Source organism: Lissotriton helveticus, chromosome 12 (assembly GCF_964261635.1).
Source record: "Lissotriton helveticus chromosome 12, aLisHel1.1, whole genome shotgun sequence".
NCBI classification, from domain to species: Eukaryota; Metazoa; Chordata; class Amphibia; order Caudata; family Salamandridae; genus Lissotriton; species Lissotriton helveticus.
In genome coordinates this window covers 114,855,854-114,875,755 of record NC_136073.1, presented here as the reverse complement: position 1 = coordinate 114,875,755, position 19,902 = coordinate 114,855,854, and the positions used below count along the sequence as shown (strand labels likewise).

The 19,902-nt window shown below is 40.8% G+C and overlaps 1 protein-coding gene across 1 annotated transcript in view; it reads right to left on the bottom strand.

Annotated features, from left to right (window-relative positions):
* Nucleotides 1–19,902, bottom strand: part of LOC144798642 (transmembrane protein 272-like) — a 1,182,125-nt gene that overhangs the window by 392,128 nt on the left and 770,095 nt on the right. The gene's annotated exons all lie outside the window — the stretch shown is intronic.

The window sequence follows — 19,902 nt, the reverse complement described above, 5'->3', positions numbered from 1 at the left end:
AAAGTCATAAAAGGTTAGTAAGAGATAAAGTAGAAGTGAAGTAGTCAGAACGAAAAAGAAAGGAATGGTGAAGGTCAGAGAGAGTTAAATAGAAATAGAGAGAGAGCAAATTACTAAAAGGATAATGACATAGATACATTCAGTGACAGTGAACAAGAGCAGGAGAGAGAAATAAACTGAAGGTGAGTAAGATCCTAAAGAAATATGCATTACAAAAACTAAAGGCAGAAAGGGGAGAAAATAAAGGGGAGTGAGTGACAGAGAAGCAGGAGTGAATAACAGTGGATTAATGACAATGAGACATGGAATTTCAGTGAGGGTGAATGTAGGCTTGTAAAACAGTGAGGACACAATGGGAGTAAAGGTAACAGAGAGGGAGTGAGGGAAGACAAGTAAGAATATGGGAAATAGAGGGAGTAAGACAAACAGTGAGTAAAGGGCAGTAAGGTGAGTAAGGGAAGGAGAATGACTGAGAGAGCAAAGGAAGGGAAGAAAGGGAAGAAAAGTGAAGCAAAGGGACTGGGAAAAGGTGAGTACGTGACGAAAGAAAGAAGAAGGGTAGTTAAAGATGATGATTGAGGATAACTGAAGGAACTGAAGTGAGGGAACAAGGGTGCGGGAGGGTGAGTGCTGGAGAGTGAGGTTGATAAAAAAGGAAAATAAAAAGAGGATAAAAGCAAATGAGCTTGAGACAAAGGAAGTGAAAGAGTGAGAACATAGAGGTAGTGAAGGAAACCCTAGCAGAAAGAAACTGAGTAAGAGAGCAAAGAAAGATAAGTAATGGAGTGTGGGGGAGTTTTAGGGAGTAAGGATGACGCAAGAGGAGTGAGAGAGTAAGAGGATCGAGAGACTGAAGCTAAGAGACAGGGAGTGAGGGAAAGGGAGTGAGGATGTGAGAGGACAGAGGAAGTGAGTGAAGGAGTGAGTGAAGTGTAATAAGGTGAGTGAGAGAAGGGGAATTATTGAGGAAACAAAGAAAGAAAACAAGGGGAAGGGGAGTGAAGTAGAGTGACTGACAGCTGGAAAGTAGTGAATGGGAGAGAGGGAAAGGGCAGTGAAGGAGTGGTTAATGAGAATAAGTGAGGAAAGTGGAATAAGGGAAGGGAGGTGAGGGAGAGTGAAAAAAGGCCAGTGAGGGAAGAGTGATAGAGGGTGGAAATAGGTAAGTGAGCATAAGAGAATGGGAAAATAATATATATTTAATAATAGAAAATACAAAATAATTTCAACATGTTATATGGTTTATTTTTGCTGTTCTCAGAATATATTGAATTTCACTTAAAACAGTGACTTCAATAGTACTCATCATATAACAGCGGGCAAAAAAAACACAATCAAAATGATTGTGTTTAAAAAAACCATAAAATAATTTCTTAAATAATGTAAAATTTTGAAAAAATATATCTAAACTCACTTTTGATCCATCCACTTTTCCACGAGGCCAAATAGTATATGGAAAGTCCTTTTCTTTGGAAATTAGTCCAGAGTATTCTTAATTTCTCATTTACCCGACTTTCTGAAAGAAAAGCTCCAACATATTTTACAATATGAAACAAGAGTTTTATTTCCATCTCTAGCTTACTTTTTATAAATATTTTGTATAATACTCACAGCACACACTATATGATATACATATACTATCTCTATGAGAACTACATGTTTTTTATTATCTTCATCACTCTCATTCAGAAAGTAATTTTGAAGAGCAAACTAAGTTATATTAACTGCTGCAATCTTCATAGGCCAATTACCTTCCCTAAAATTTTGGTTGTAAGAACACTAGGTAAGAATTTAGTAAGTCAGAATGCAAACGTTGTTTGAAAGTCAATTGAGTATCATTACAGTGCTTCGAGCCTTTTTGACATTTTCAATAACATATGTAATGTCCTGATGTTGTTGAAGGACCATCATGGTAAATAATTGCTGCAGTTGTAAAGGTTCTTCCTGAAATTGATAATTGAGAAGCCACAACATTTTTAATTAATGTTGTCAATTTAGTTCCATCAGGTCTACATCGTTGGAACATTAAAATAACATACTGTCCACATCTTCGTAAAAATAAAGTTGATAGCATTGCAGATTTACATTGAGTACAGACCATGTTTTGATTTGCTTCTCTAACTAGATTATTAAAAGACCCTGATTTGCAGTCTGGTAAAGTCAAATATATAAATATTTCAGTGTCTATTGTAGTACTACTTGAAAAGGAGCAATTGTCGCAGTCATGTTGCCATTTATAAGAAAGGCCAAAAAGATTTTCTACATCTACACCTTCATCTTGCAAAACAACAAGCATATACATTAGAAATTCCTGAAAATTTTGCTGAATATTCTGTTTAAATTGATTTAGACCAGAACATATGTCTAAAACCTTTCGAATTTCAGAAACACTTTGTATTTTTGTTCTATCACTGCAACATTTCTCTAATACAGAATTTAATAAACAACAAAGTGTTTGATCACGATTTTCAGCAATCTGTTCTTGTACAGTTTGGAGAAAGAAAACAACATTAACTACTACATTAGCATAGCAGTTGACACCAGAACTATTTTCAAACTGAAATCCAACAACATCTTTAACTGAATCCATTTCGTTTCTGCTTACAATTACTGGTTCATTTACCTTTTTTCTTTTTTGGTACAACTTCACTACAATTTTTCTCATTTCTTCTTTTTCGGTCTACCACACGCTTTTCTAACAGAGGATATTGAGGTAAATTTGGAGCATACTCTCTTCTTAACCTATTATATTCTTTTACACAATTTAGATCTGCATTAATCTTTGTCTCATCAAAATCAATCAAGTACAACCCTGATAAAGTTCTGACTCGAGATAAAGCAACATATGCCATACCCTCCTTGAACACAGAATTTCGAATATTCACCAAAGCACTATCAACACTTAAACCTTGAGATTTATGAATAGTTACTGCATATGCCAAAGAAACAGGAAACTGTTTTCTGTGGACATATAAATCTTTCACTAGCAAAAAACGGGCAGAACAACGACTGATTTGTTGTACTTCTTCAATACCATCAAATTTAATTTTTATAATTTCAATTCCATCTCTATTTCGGTAATTCACAAAATCCACAACATGAGCCATTGCTCCATTTACTAAACCTCTTTCCACATGTAAATTATGTCGTAAAATTATACGACAATTTAAAGATGCATACAGTCTTTTCCATACCAGCAGTTTTAGATATTGTCTTCTCTAAAGAATCTAATTTGGATTTCAACTTTTCTGACAAAATAATAGTTGCTCCTTCATGTTCTATTTTATCAATAGCTTCCAGTTTCACAATCTCTTGATTTTCCAACTTTAACATTTTGTTGTTGAAGATTGAACATTCTTGCAGAGTTGGCATCAAGCATACGACAGATTTGTTTTCAGGAATTTTCTTAACAATATTCTCCCTGGGAGAATATTTTCATTTGGAAACAAATTTTAAATTAATCGTCCATGTAAAGCTTCTTTGCCATGCTCAGTTAGTTTTCCAATTCTTACATCTTGTAGAATATTTTTATAATCTTCATCCTTTGCCTGTCGCATATTTTGAAGCAGTTCTGCATATTTTAAATTTAACCATATGTTAACATTTCCAATGCTTCCTAAGCACTTCCTGGTATCTTCATGCGAAAGCATTTTAAACACTGGCTGTCCTTTCACTGGAGTTAGTTGCAGTAGATCTCCAAAAACAATGATGTGTTTGCCTCCAAATAACACATTATAGTCTGTTTTAAGAATTTCTTGCATTATTAAATGCACAAAAGCAAACATTACATTTGATAACATGCTTACTTCTTCAATGATAACAAGTTTCATTTTCTTTAGGACTCTTGAAACTTCATAACAAGCTTCTCCAGATATCTTGTGGTATTGTAATTTGTTATCATGCTCCACTGGCAGCATCAATAAGTGATGTAAAGTAATCCCTTTAATGTTGCGTTCTGCCAACCCAGTTGGATCAGTAATAACACAAGAGAGCGATGACTCCGTTGTTTTCTGCAAATATGTTGCAATCGCTTTAATCAGGAAACTTTTCCCAGTTCTTGCTTCTCCACTCACATATAGTCGGACAGGTACAAATGATGTACATGAGCACTCTTTTTTCTCATGAGATAAACCATGCTCAATGTCTTCTGTGACTTTGTCATATATTTGTCTCTGCTCAACGTTTAGTTCTTTTTCCAAATCTTCTAAGTCACCTCCATCCTCCTGAGCTTGTTCCATGGCTCTTTCAACTTCATCCATGGCAGTAGCAGCTTCATTTTGTATAATTGGTCCTCCTAGTGGATCCTGACTCAATGAAGCAGAACTCTGACTATCTCGAGAACTGTCTCTAACAATCTCTGCTGCAATTGTAGCTTCTTGCTGTATTTCCTCGTTCAACATTTGCAGATAATTTGAAAAAACAGGACATTCTATTGTATCCTTGGTTGCATTGAACGAATCTTCATAAGTAAGAAAATCTCCAAGTAGTTCCTCTTCTGTACGCCAAGGCTTAAAGAGTTTCAAAAGAGCTAAGTAATAAAATTCCCTTTTGTCTGGAGAATCACAACTCAATTTTCAATGATTAATCAAATGGGCTTTTCTTTGTTTTACTAGACATCCTTCACAACCAATTACAGCATATACACCTTTATTGATGTCTTCTGTGACGTTCTTTTTAAAAATATAGGTGTGCAGAACTTCATAGAGACAAACGTGCTCAAGGTGAGTACTTCTATTTGGATAGTATGTATCCAACATGTCTTCAAAATATCTGTACTGTCCGGTTCTTTCTCCGCCAAATACTCTATTTCTCTTACAGATTTCAAAACTCGGTTTCGTGTTGCAGCAAGACCTAGACTCACCCAAATGATGGTTCTAGATTTGGCATATAGACTTGCTGATGACAGCCGATCAGAACATTCATATGCTCCAATTTCTTGATGCGACAACATCTTCAGACTGTAACTGTATAATTTCTTGCTTAGACTCTTTTCATGTGAAATTTCCTCCCACATTTCCTTCAGTTCCGTCTTTTCTGATTTTGTGATGTAAGACGTCACATATCGAGCCACAGCAATAGAGTTGTCAGCCACATATTGAATATCCATGTTAGCATTCCACAGGGACAAAATGACTGGGTTGTAGTCATTTATGAATTTGGATTCCTCATTTCTTCTTAGGTTGTATGTATTTCTGGGTGATTTTCTTGTCACAGTATGTCGCAGAGAAGACATAAAATTATTGACTCTTCCTTTCGATGTTACTGGACGTGGAAATGCAAAACGACATTTCGTGTAGAACTTGTCCTTGGATTTGTATTTTCGACGACAGTATTTCCCACAACGATGGCTTTGAAAGCGTAAAACTTGGTGTCTTAAATTGTTTTCTTCTGCACTTTTCGGAACATCACATGTAGAATACTGCTCAATGAAACTCATCACTTTCTCATCTGAATCTGTTCCAAATTTAGGTGCATCTTTAATCCATGGCAGCATATGTATATGAGGAACACCTCTTGCTTGATACTCCTTTCTCCAAAACAAATCCAACACCTCTCCAAGCGGAGGATTTTTTTGTTTGTAATAAAAGACATCATAGCTTTAAACCTATGATTGAAATACCTGCATACATTAACTGGATCCAAAGAGCACAGTTCTCCAGGTTTCTTGTATTCAATATTTTCAATGTTTTTATTTGCCTCTCTTAGAAATTCAAGTAAATCTTCCCAAGCATACTCAGCACAGCTAAGAGTGAGGAACCATGTAGGAGTTCCAAAGTTTCTTATCATACATTTCAATTCCCTATGACGACGGTACCAATACTCATTAGTACCACGCTGACATGCCATGAGATTAATTAGCTGAGACTCCAAAACACTGTCTTGCAGTTTCACTTTATCCATAAAATCCCTTGCCGAAACATTTTGTAGATGTGCTCCACTTTTCAGTATATGGTTTACTGCATAGGAAAGTCCAGACAAGTCACTCTCAAACAGTAGATGGAACAAATATGGAATGCATTGACGAAACCTTGGATCTTCTGCATATAATCTTGAAGTACGGTATTCAGATGCAGGAATTTGAACAGGTCGGTCGTCATATCGTCCACCTTCACCTGTTGGAAATAACTGTGGAAAACAACGAGCTCCAAACTTTCTTCCCGTACACTAATGGGACTTCCTTCAGCTTTTTTCATCTGAAACACGTCAATAGCATTCCCCATTACTTCTTTGGAATTCAATGGATGAAACTATAATATTCATAAATTTCTTCACTTCAAGAGACATCAACTTTTTCTATTTGCCCAGCAGAGACATCAGTGTCGTCTTGTACAGTTGTTTCCTCTTCTCCCACATACACATTTTTATAGTACTGATTATTATTTACCAAATACAACGTTGCCTTTTTGACTTTCCTAACATCCACTAATTCTTGCCAGATTTTCTTACTTTTTGTCGGAACACCATTAACTAGACTAACCAGAGGTTCCTCTTTTACTTTTTCGACACCAATTGTATCAATATTTTTCTTAAAATCTAGAGGCAAATAAACAACTCTTCCCTTTAATCCTCTCTGTAAATCTGAAGGAGGCAATTTCCCTGTCTTAGGATCCATGCGAACAATAGCCTGAAAAGGATGCACACATTGAATCAGAATAGACTCATTGGTATTTAAATCCATCAATTCAGAAGGAAAGTTTACCAACTCCATATTATTATGAACAGCTCTAGCAGGCATTCTCTTTTCCTTTAATTTATTATAACAATATTTACAAATACGTTGATCAGAGCCCAAATCAAAACAATTTTCAACCAACAAATAAGTTGCAAAATCCTTCCACTCATTATTATTTATCTTTTCGCTTTTTACATATAAATCAACTAATCTAGTTTGATGCGTATAATGAGTTCGTCGACAAAACACACAAGAAAAATTAGGCCTTTCACTTGAATTGACCTTAAACTTTGTAATTTCATTTTCAAATGTTTCTATACTTAAAATATCTCCATTCTCTTCTACATTACCTTCTATTACTGTATCAATTTCTGCAATGACCTCTTTTTCACTAAAGTAACAAAACTCAATTTCATCACAAATGTTTTTCACATCTAATTCAGTTCCATGCAAAAGAGCACTGTTTAACTGTTTTAGTTTAAGTGCTGGACTTTTTGCAAAATACAACCTTCTCACTAATTTCCTCACTTTATTATGATGCACTGCTAACATCCTAAAATGGTGAAAAACACTCTGAAATACTTTTCTTGAAAGACAAGCCAGTGAATGCCCTTGCAAACCTGTTTTTTCTCTCACTCTACAACAGAGGTCTTCAAACTTTTCCAAGTTGAGCCCCCCAGCTGAATTCCCCCAGATGTTGGGCCCCCCACCACCCAACAGAAACCTCGGGAATCCGGCACACCACATGATCGACTGCCACGCGCAAGCCACGGGCCATATCCGGCAAACAATGCTCAAAACAACAAGAGTGGCTAGCAAACTGCAGGCCTGTGAGTGGGTGTGGCGAAACGACAGAGGCGTACCACACAGCTCAAAACATAATCCTCCAAGACAAAATGTGTGCAAATTCTCCCCACTAGGATGCCCTGCCTTACACAGGACACAGATCAACAACAACACCACCAGCATGAATGTGACGGGTGTGCCGGTGCCCAGCCACACCTAGACTCTCAATCTGTGGGTGGATCCCTGCCACTGCCATCCTCAGGCTGTGCTCCACATCCAGTCCTGAACGGTACCTAGTCTTCAACACCGCAAGTGCTGAGAACCCAATCTCACAAACTCCCCAACAAATAAACAAATACATTGTAGGATGTAAAGCACCATGCACAAGTGAACCAAAGGGAGGACCGCCGTGATGAACCCACTATAGGGAACACACCATGGGTGCTTCACCAAGCGGATCCCAAAACATGGAACCCGACCTTGCCCATGGGGGCCCCGCATTCAAGTAGCAGCTGGACGTCACGCAAAATGTCACACGCATGATGCATAGATCCCACACATGAGCACACATAGAATACAGAACAGTAACACATAGGCAAGGGAGCAGCCAAACAATTCAAATACCTTCCACTCTGAACCATAGCTCTCATGGCACCAAGAAAGCAAAGGAAGTCATCACAACCCTCCCCATCCATCATGTACACCTTGTCATCCACCAACTCCCCCACCATTCAGTCCGTCCCTCCATCTGAGCCCCATCCACATCCAAACCCCTTCAACCACTTGCAAACCCATCCACCATCCCTCCATCCATCATCTCACCGATCCATCCCTCCATCCACCCCCTCACCCATCCATCCATCATCCATCCATCCCTTCACCCAATCCATCCCCTCACCAATCCATCCACTCTTCCACCCATCCATCCACCCACTCATCCATCCAACCATTCACCCAAGCTATCCTCCCACTCATCCATCCACTCCTCCACTCATCCATCCACTTCTCCACTCATCCATCCACTCTTCCACCCATCCATCCACTCTTCCACCCATCCATCCATTCACTCATCCATCCAACCACCCACCCTCTCACCCATCCAGCCTTCCCCCCACCCACTCATCCATCCACCCAGTCACTCATCCGTCCACCCACTCAACCCCCCACTCATCCATCCACCCATCCATCCCGCTCTCCACCCTCCCCCCCCACTCATGCATGCACTCTCTGACCCATCCATCTCCATGCTCCTCTCCTCACCCATCCATGCACACACCTGCCCATCCACTCTGCCAATCATTCATCCATGTCCTCACTCATCCATCCATCCTCCCCCTCTCTCTCCATTCCCCCCTCACCCAGCCACCCATCCCTCCATCCACCCTTCACCCATCCACCCACTCATCCATCCACTCATCCACTCATGAATCCATCCATTGACCACTCATCCACCCCTTCACTCCTCCATCCATCCCCCCGTCCATCCACCCTCCTCAATCACCCATCCATCCCCACATCCACCCCTTCACTCATCCATCCATCCATTTATTCATTCACCCCTTTACCCATCAATACATCACTCCATCCATCACCTCTCTCATCCATCCACCCACCGACTTGTCCACCATCCACCCCCCATCGATCCATCCATCATTTCACTGATCCATCCACACCTCCACCCATCCATCTACCATTCCAACCATACACATATCCATCCACTCCCATCCATCCCTCCACACATGCATCCATCCTCTCTCCCACCCTCCATTCACCCCTTCACTCATCCATCCACCCCCCACCTATACATCCACCATGTCACCCACACATCCACCATGTCACCCATCACCCCACCCATACATCCACCACTCCACCCATACATCTATTCACCCACATGGCAACATAACGGACGTCTGGTGGCTGGCTCCACCCGAGATCCCTCACACATTTGATGATTCAAATTCGAATCTGCAGACCAACATCCCTGAACACTGACACTTCGGTGCCCACACGGTGTCTTTCTCTGCCAACAGTATGTGTGACTCTGCCTAAGATTACAGTGATGGGTGAATCAAGCTTCAGTCACAGTGTGATCTTAGGCACATGATCAGAATGTTAGATATAATTTACCATGTCTGTCTCTGCCAACAGTATGTGTGACTCTGCCTAAGATCACAGTGATGGGTGAATCAAGCTTCAGTCACAGTGTGATCTTAGGCACATGATGAGAATGTTAGATATAATGTACCATGTCGGTCTCTGCCAACAGTATGTGTGACTCAGCCTAAAATCACAGTGATGGGTGAATCAAGCTCCAGTCACAGTGGACCAAGTCATTTGAGATGTCATCAGTGATGTCATGAGTCATGTCACAGACCATGTTATGAGTGATGTAATATGTGACGTCATCAGCAGTGCATTTCGGGCGCGCAAGTTATAGTTAGCTGAGCTAACTATAATGGAGGAATTTCAAAGGTTTTGTACGAGAGAAATGTTCAACTAACTATAACGTGTGAAACCTATGGTTTTTTCAATGAATTTGCATAGTTTTTTAAATGCTAATTCCTAACTATAACGTGTTTGAAACCTATGGTTTTTTCCAGTGAATTTCAAAGGTTTTGTAAATGATCATTTATAAATGTACTAATTATTATTTCTTTCTTTTTATACTAATTTCTTATATTTTTAATATAAATATTTATATATATATATATTTTTAGAATATATCTCATATTCTTATTATAAAATATTAACAAAACTAAATTGCAAAGTAATTTTTGGATGAATTATTGCTTGACGTCGGTTGCAAGTATAACACAGCTCCAGCAATTCTCTTGGGGCCCTATGCTCCCAATGCTGTATCAATCCTTTCACCTGCTTCAAGCACGTGCAATGTGAAGGACATCTAACATGAGCTTCGATTGCAATTCCATAGAGCATATTATCAAATGCATTATCGACACTTAGCCACACTTTCCTGCCGATAAAGTGGCGATAATTTTGTCGCCTAGGCTTGATATTGTGGCCCAGAGTGCATAGTGTACAGCAGCTTCTCTGTAAAATCTATAATTACCTCCGAGCATTGACAACAGATACGTTACAACAGTCTGACAAACAGATCCACAACCTTATTATGCATTTTTGAGTCACTTTTAACATGGATAAAGTGATGCAAGGAGTTAGTAAATATACGTCTACTTTTTCAGGAAAAAATCTCAACTCCAGACTCTGCGACACAGTTTTAATGTTGTTTTCTCTCTCTTTCTCTCTCTCACTCTCTGTGACATCATTTCTCTTTCTCTCTTAAACTTAGACACTGCTGTCTCTTTGGACGTGTAGAAGAACAGCCCCAGAGAAGTTGTGAAGTCTACTCTCTTATGTGTTTGGCCGCAAGGTTTATACAACGGTAAGCACAGAGACCTAGATCTACAAATCCTTCATAGGAACGCATTAGAAATAATTCGGCATAACAGGCGTTAGTAACGCAGTAGGCACTTCCATATAGACACCATTTGAATGCGGCACTATAACAAGTAGTTTCCTGCTGCTGATACGGCGATCATTTTATCGCCCTTCTTGATAATATGCCCCGTAATGCTTCAGCTGATTTACTCACATTTGCATAATTCTAAACTCTAATTTTCTTTTTTCTTTTGCAGATTACCAATCGGACACCTTTTGGAATCCATTTCACAGTTTGTTTATAACATTGTTTAAGTTATTTTTCCAGTTCTAATATAGTTATAATTGAGTTTCGTTTATATTTATTGTTTAATAAAAGTTAATAAAAAAAAACTACATACTTCTTTTAGTTTGCGTGGGAGGGGTATGACGGCCCACAAAAAAAATAATGTTGAAATACTGTAGTAAGATATTCAAGACTAGGATTGAAAACTACTGAGTTCTAACTAACAGATATAATAAAAACAACGGTGAGAAACTACTAAAATGGCAGTGGACGGAGTACGTAATCAACGTTTGGCGTCTCGGCACTACCTTTCAAATAAATATATAAAAAATATAACTATTAATACTGTACAAAAGTACAGGAGCGGATGACACACACAAACCTGGAAAAGAAAGCAACAGATTTACTAAATGATATAAAGAAAGGTTTGCTTGTTGAACTTGAAGAAAAAGAAAACGTGGGCTTCGAAACGACACTAAGCATGCGAAGAGAGTACAATTGCTAGACCAAAAAAAAAAGGAAAGCTTTACATACTATCATAGAAATGAAGGAGCATATTATCAACAAAAGGCGATACATTATTGCCGCTTTTATCGACAGGAATCTGCTGATAAAACGACGATAATGTGCTTGATAATAGGCCCTTGGAACTTCCCATATCAGCCCTGATTCTGGTGTTAACCTGCGCTCCTATGGTTATTCACAAGGGCATATTATCAAGCCCATTATCGCCACTTTATCGGCAGTTTCCTGTTGAAAAAAGTGACAATAATGTATCACCTTTTGTTGAAAATATGGCTCATTGCTCTTTTTTTGACCAGTAAACTTAGGTGCATATTATCAAGGACCTGTGTTACAATTATCGCCATTTTATAGGCAAGAAACTGCAGATAAAACGGCGATAATCACCATGATAATACAGCCTTGTTATTTCCCATAGAAGCCCATGTTAACACCAGAACATAGGCTTCTATGGCAATTAACAAGGACGTATTATCAAGCCCACCCTCCCAACATTAATAAAAAAACATAGGCCCTTGTAAATTCCCATAGCCGCCCAAGTTCTGATGTTGACCTGGCTGCTATGGTTATTCACAAGGGCATATTATCAAGCCCATTATCACCGCTTTATCTGCAGTTTCCTGCCAATAAAAGCGATGATAATGTATCGCCTTTTGTTGATAATATGGCCCATTGCTTTTTTTTTTACAAGTAAACTTAGATGCATATTATGAAGGACCTGTGTTAAAATTATCGCCATTTTATTGGCAGGAAACTGCCGATAAAACTGCGATAATGAGCTTCATAAAACCGCCTTGTAATTTCCCATAGAAGCCCAGGTTAACACCAGAACATAGGCTTCTATGGGAATTTACAAGGACGTATTATCAAGCCTACCCTCCCAACATTAATAAAAAACTCCAGGCAATGCAGGTACCCGGAGCTGGAAGGTCATTTTACATATCACTGCCCCAGAAATGTGACGTTCCCCGCAACGTGTACGGGGAGAGAGAGAGAGAGAGAACTCAAAACATATTTTTTTTTTAAAAAAGACCCGAGGGGTGCCGCTCACCGAGACTGCGGGGAGTAGGGCCGAAACCCCCCCGCATACTTCAAAATAAAACCAGAGGAGTGCCGTTCCCCAGTGCTCGGGCCACCTTACAAGCCCCCATATTTCAGAAAAATTGCCCCCGTAATTTGCCTCCCGGGACCAAATGAATAAAACGGATTTCTACTTTTTTTTTACCTATTCCACCGCGTACAAGTACTGCACGAGTACCCCGCCATTTTTTATTTTTTTCAAAATAAAAATTGAGCCTACAGATCCATATACCACCCCCTGACTAAGACTATAGGCTCAGAATGTTTCTACCCTGCCCCCTTTCCTTATTTCTTAACTTTGTTTTACTGTTTTCTTGTGACTCTGCTCTCCTGACAAACAACATAGCTGCCAACACTTCCTGGTTTGGAGTATTGACAGCCAATCAGCTTGCAGCTCCTGCTCGTAATTGTACATATTTCCATACACGTACGCCGAGATTTTTCTTTAAAAAAAATAGAGCCTAAACATCCATGTACGAACCCCTGAGCAAGCCTAGAGGGTCAGAATGTCTCTACCCTACCCCATTCCCTTATTTCAGAACTTTGTTTTACTGTTTTCTTGTGACTCGGTTCTAGCGAGGCACAAGATGGCCGCCAACACTTCCTGGTTTCGAGTGTTGATAGACAGTTCACAGACAATCAGCATGCAGCTCGCGCTCGTAATTGAACAGATTTCAGTACGCTTGCTGAACTCCATCTCTATATATCGCTATGATTTTACTTGCAATTTTCTCAGAAACTAATGAACGGATTTACACCATTTAACAAAAAGCACAATCTGCCAACAGAACTCTACCTCTCTGCCAAATTTTGTGTAATTCCGTTCCGCTGTTCGGGCTGTAGCCCTGGCTAAAGGTCTCTATGGAAAATTGCATGGGGAAAACACGTTTTGGGACCCCCCTTTTTTCTCGGCCCGCACTTGATGAATCACCCCCAAACGTTCAGGGAAGGAGCAGAACCGAGCAGGCCATTTTGGAGAAATTCATGAAGATTCGTCCACCGGCGCCAAAGTTATTCCAAATAGAATGTTGGGGATTTTCTATGGAAACTAGGTCCTAACTATAACTAGCTACTGGCTTCCGCCAGTAGGTAATATGTGTATATATATATATATATATATATATATATATATATATATATATATATATATATATATATATATATATATATATATATTACCTACTGGCGGAAGCCAGTAGGTAGTTATAGTTAGGATTGATTTCCATAGGGAAATCGCAACATTCTATTGGGAACAACTTTGGCGCCGGTTGAGGAATCTGCCTGAATTTTTCAGCAACTTTGCCTCTCTGAAAGTTTGGGGGGGTTTCAGGTTTCGTCAAGCGGGGGCCGCTCGCCCGCGGGTGCGTAGCGTAAGCGCGTCAGGATGTTTCGCGATCATATGCGATCGCGTGCTTGCGGTTGCGATTACGCTGTGCGTCATATGACGCATCACGCGTGTACGCGATACGTCACGATGTTGTTTTCGTTCGCGGCAATAGCGCTCCCGGGACGCTCCCTGGTCCGCGCCCCGGGGCGCGCCGTAATATTGCGCTTACCCGTGCGTTCACCGGTACACGCCCCGGGAGCGACCCGGGTTAAAAATTTTAAAAAAAAATAAAAAAATTACATATTTATACAATATAAAATTTGTTTTAAAATTTTTCACTTTCTATACCTATAAAGATTTTCTATTAAAACCATTGAAATTCACTGAAAAAACCATAGGTTTCACACCAGTTATAGTTAGGAATTAGCATTTAAAAAACCTATTAAATTCAATGAAAAAAACAAAGGTTTTACACCAGTTATAGTTAGCTGGAAATTTTACTCGCATAAAACCATTGAAATTCCCACGTTATAGTTAGTTGGACCCACTATAACTTGCGCATGCAATGCACTGCTGATGACGTCACATATTACATCACTCATGACATGGTCAGTGACATCACTTATGACATCACTGATGACACCATCCTTGTGACAGAGTGACAGACCTCCTTTCACTGTAATGTAACCCTTGAAACAAATATTCAAAAATAGAAACTAAAATTTACAAAAAAATGGAGATAGCCATACCACTTACAACAACCAATTCAATAATTCCACCATCTATATGCACATGCACTCATTCACCAACAGTTCAATATAGTCACTCATACATATACTGACTCATCATATGTAGTGATACACCTATACATCCTGTTACACACCGACAGTCATCCAAAAGTTACTCACACACATACTCACACATGCATATTAACTATTCAACATCCATTTATTTGCATATACAGCTATACACACACTACCACTTTACTTCTAAGGAAAATTACACATACGTACTCTCTTAAACAATCACTTATAGAAACACATACTAATTTAAATAGGAACTCTTACAATCTCTTACTCTCAGATATACTCACTTATAAACAAATATTCACATACACTAGATTAAAACATATGTAGTTACTGATAAAGAAACTAGTGAGACACTCATTCACTCAGTAACACACACATATACACAGTCATCCACCCATACAGTCCTGCACATATGCTGTCTTCAAAACACATACAAAGAGAGAGTCAGTCATTCATGCATCTATGTGCTAAGTAATACCTCCACCAAACCATACAAACACTCATACTGATACTAAGAAAAACATCTAATAACCTATATACATACACATGTACCTACTCACCAACCCATGCAGCCACTTATACACAAAGTGAAACACTAATACATATATTTAAATATTTAAACATTACTCTCTAATATATGTATTCACTAAGATACACTTAATAAACCAGTTAACCAATCAATTGTTTTTTAAAAAACATCTATATAAACACTTATTTAAACATTTATTCTTCTATCAACTTTTACATATACATATATAACACATATTTATTTTTTAGAAAAACACACATTCACTGGATGGTGTCATCAGTGATGTCATGAGTGATGTCACTGACCATGTCATGAGTGATGTAATATGTGACGTCATCAGCAGTGCATTGCACGCGCAAGTTATAGTAAGTCCAACTAACTATAACGTGGGAATTTCAATGGTTTTATGCGAGTAAAATTTCCAGCTAACTATAACTGGTGTAAAACCTATGGTTTTTTCAGTGAATTTAATAGGTTTTTTAAATGCTAATTCCTAACTATAACTGGTGTGAAACCTATGGTTTTTTCAGTGAATATATATATATATATATATATATATATATATATATATATATATATATATATATATATATATTACCTACTGGCGGTCGCCAGTAGGTATATATAGTTAGGATTTTTTCTCTATGGGATTTTGGAAAATTCTATGTCTAATAACTTTGGCGTTTGTGGACGGAATTGGCTGAAATTTTCAGGAAAATGGCACATTTTGTTTCTGAGCAGCCGTTGAAAATGTGGGGGGGGTTCGTCAAGGGGGGGTCGAGAAAAAAGGGGGGTCCCAAAACGTGTTTTTAACATTGAGTTTTCCATAGGGCGGTTGGCCTCACTTTTAGCCCGAACGGCTGAATGGATTTGCACGAAACTTGGCAAAATTGTAGGGACTGGTAGCCCGATGTGCCTTTGCTAGGTCTCAATATATGTGCTTCAGTGGATTTTGAGAAATTAACGTTCAAAAAAAGATATATATCTGTAACAGCGGACCGGGCAGCGCTCCGGTTCGCGGACTTTTCGCGGTACGGAGCTTTGTGAAGCGAAGCTGATTGGTTCTCCGGCGTCTGTGAACATTCCAAACAGTCCGTAGCGGCCGCCATCTTGTCTCTCGGTAGGATCGAGAGACAAGAGGAGGACAAAGCGAAGGGGCAAATGACCATAAGGGGGCATAGTAGATCCTCGCTGACCCCCTAGGTTTGATGTGGAGGTTTTAAAAGGGCCCCGCGGGGCAAAAAAAATAAATAATAATAATAATCGAACGGCTGAATGGATTTGCACGAAACTTGGTAAAATATTAGGGACTGGTAGCCCGATGTGCCTTTGCTAGGTCTCAATATATGTGCTCCAGTGGATTTTGAGAAATTAACGTTCAAAAAAAGATATATATCTGTAACAGCGCTCCGCTTCGCGTAACGGAGGTTTGCGAAGCTGATTGGTTCTCCGGCGTCTGTAAACATTGCAAACAGTCCGTAGCGGCCGCCATCTTGTCTCTCGGTAGGATCGAGAGACAAGAGGAGGCCAAAGCGAAGGGGCAAATGACCATAAGGGGGCATAGTAGATCCTCCTTGACCTCTTAGGTTTGATGTGGAGGTTTTAAAAGGGCCCCGCGGGGCAAAAAAAAAAATTAATAATAATAATCGAACGGCTGAATGGATTTGCACGAAACTTGGCAAAATTGTAGGGACTGGTAGCTCGATGTGCCTTTGCTAGGTGTCAATATATGTGCTTCAGTGGATTTTGAGAAATTAACGTTCAAAAACAAGATATATATCTGTAACAGCGCTCCGCTTCGCGGAGATAAAATTATATCTGTATTACCTAGCTGTTGCTAACACCAGTTAGCGACGGCTAGTAGGAGATAGCGACCATCTTGGGCCCCACTTTGCATGTGAGTGATATTTATCACTAATGACATGCAAAGTGGGGATGCCAAGATGTTAGCGACTGGAAACAGTCGCTAACATCGCTATCTCCTATTATCAACTTTTGGAAATATTCGCGATAAGCGCGAATATCTCCAAAAGCTAGCACCTGCCCTGAGCAGTTCTTAGCCATGTCATCCAATGGGAGGTGGATAACATGGCTAAGAGCATTAGCTCGGTAATGCATGAATATCGCTGAGTTTTCAGCGATATTAATGCATTGCGGTCGTTTTTTATCGTATTTGCGATAAACCTTGATAATAGCAAGGTTTATCTGCGATAATTTCTGACGATGCTTAGCGGTAAAAAAATCGTTGCTAAGCATCGTTAGGGATAAATATCGCTTAACTTTGGTAATATGCCCCAACGTCTGTTAACGTTCGATTCGAAGGAAATCAGGAAGTGTTGAAAAACATTGTCTGCGCCATCTTGCCTTTTTTCAAATGCCACACTTTTGTCGTGCACGGCAGTCATTTCAGATGCCTTGACCAGACCCACTCTGTGCACGCTGTCGATCCTTAGCATGGCTCCCCACCCTCGCAAGCATCTCCCCCAGGCAGTGGTCACCCCCGCTCTCTGTCTTATGCATGGGTAATAAACCACCCCCCATCTGCGCTGCTCTTCCCTGAGAATCACACCCTGTGCCCGCCCGACACCTCCCTTTTGCCCTATTCACTACCGCACCCTCTGACACTCCTTTTCCTCTGTGTCCGATTGTCCAGGCCGGTCCTAGGGTATCAGCTAGCCCTGCAGATGTAGTTTATGGCCCCAGCTGTAAAGAATCACCCCTCTTCAAAGGAGTTATAGTAGATCAAGGCCCACACTCGATGAGATCCGTCACAGCAGACGCGTTCCTACTATCTGAAAACCATCCTGTATTGTGATTGGGGAGGGGATCGAGCCTGAAGCGGAAGATTCCAGGGATGACTCTTTGTACATCAAAGTTTTTACAATTATGTGTCACATTAAAAATATATAGCACTCCAACAAAGTAGTAAGATTATAAAACTTTAATAACATAAATATATACAAGAAAACAAAAACAGTAATAACATATAAACATTTTTAGGGAAAAACAACGAAGTAGCGGTCGGCTGTGCTAATAGTCCCAACGCAGCACAACGTCCAGATTTCTGGCGTGGGGCGTCGCGGGGGGTGGGTCATCAGTAGCAAACTGTTGTGCGAATAGTTCCAAGGCAGCAGAACGATGGCACCAAGGTGATGTCCAGTAAGTTGCCGCACTAGTTTTGGTATCCTACAATGCTGCTCCGAATAACGGCGTGGGGCGCCCCGGGGGAGGCGGCGTGAACGGGCCTCTCCAGGTGGAGTCTCATCTGTTGTAGTGGGGCGCCCCTTTACCGTTTCAGTTGCCATTCCGTCCGCTTTTGGTCCACTGTGTCAAAAGCCGCAATTCAGCTGAGTTGCGCCCACTCTTGCGGTGCAGCGATAGGCGGCTGCGCCCACTCTTGCGGTGCAGCGATAGGCGGCTGTCACAGGACTCTCAAAATGGCGGCAGGCTCTTTCCTTTTTGGGCCTGGTCCACTGAAATGGCCCTGGGACACCTTGGAAATCGGACGCTAGTATGCTAGGTCTTGGACCCCATTCTCGAAAGCGTCCCCTCCGCCTTGAGGATTCATCAAAAGTTTTGGGGGCCCCCGACTCCTGTAGGCTTCTGGTGGGGAGCGGCTGCCATGATTGCTCGCGGAATGACCACGACGGAGCTACGAGATGGTGGTGCTCTCATGCTGATGCCAGCTTCAGTCTGAAACATCCAGAAACAAGGTGGGGCTTTCATCGTTTGGGAAAAAAAAAAAGTTTTCATCCAATGAAAAGTGTTGTTTTTAGGTCATATGATCAAGCCTTCCATCATTAGGAAACCAAAAGTAAAATGAACCAATGAAAAGTTTTATAAACAAGTCACATGACCTGTTATGCGGCATAGGGTATAAAATGCGGAGAAAATACGTTGGCACGTGAGGCGGCGTCAGTAGCGGACCGATGTGCGAATAGGCCGAAGGCAACACAACGCGCCAAGATCCGGATGGCACCGAGGTGGTGTCCAGCAAGTTGCAGCACTGGTGTGGCCATCTTACAATGCTGAAAGTCGGCGTGGGGCGCCCCGTTGGCCTGTGAGTTTGCGTCAGTAGCGGACCGATGTGCGAATAGGCCGAAGGCAGCACAACGCGCCAAGATCCGGATGGCACTGAGGTGGTGTCTAGTAAGTTGCCGCACTGGTGTGGCCATCCTACAATGTTGAAAGTCGGCGTGGGGCGCCCTGTTGGCCTGTGAGATGGTGTCAGTTGCGGACCGATGTGCGAATGGGGCCAAAGGCAGCGCAACAATATTTCCTGTATAGAAGACACCACAAGGCGCTGAGATGCCAAGATCCGGATGGCACCGAGGTGGTGTCTAGCAAGTTGCTGTACTGGTGTGGCCATCCTACAATGTTGAAAGTCGGCGTGGGGCGCCCCGTTGGCCTGTGAGATGGCGTCAGTAGCGGACCGATGTGCGAATGGGGCCAAAGGCAGCGCAACAATAGTTTCTGACTGACACCACAAGG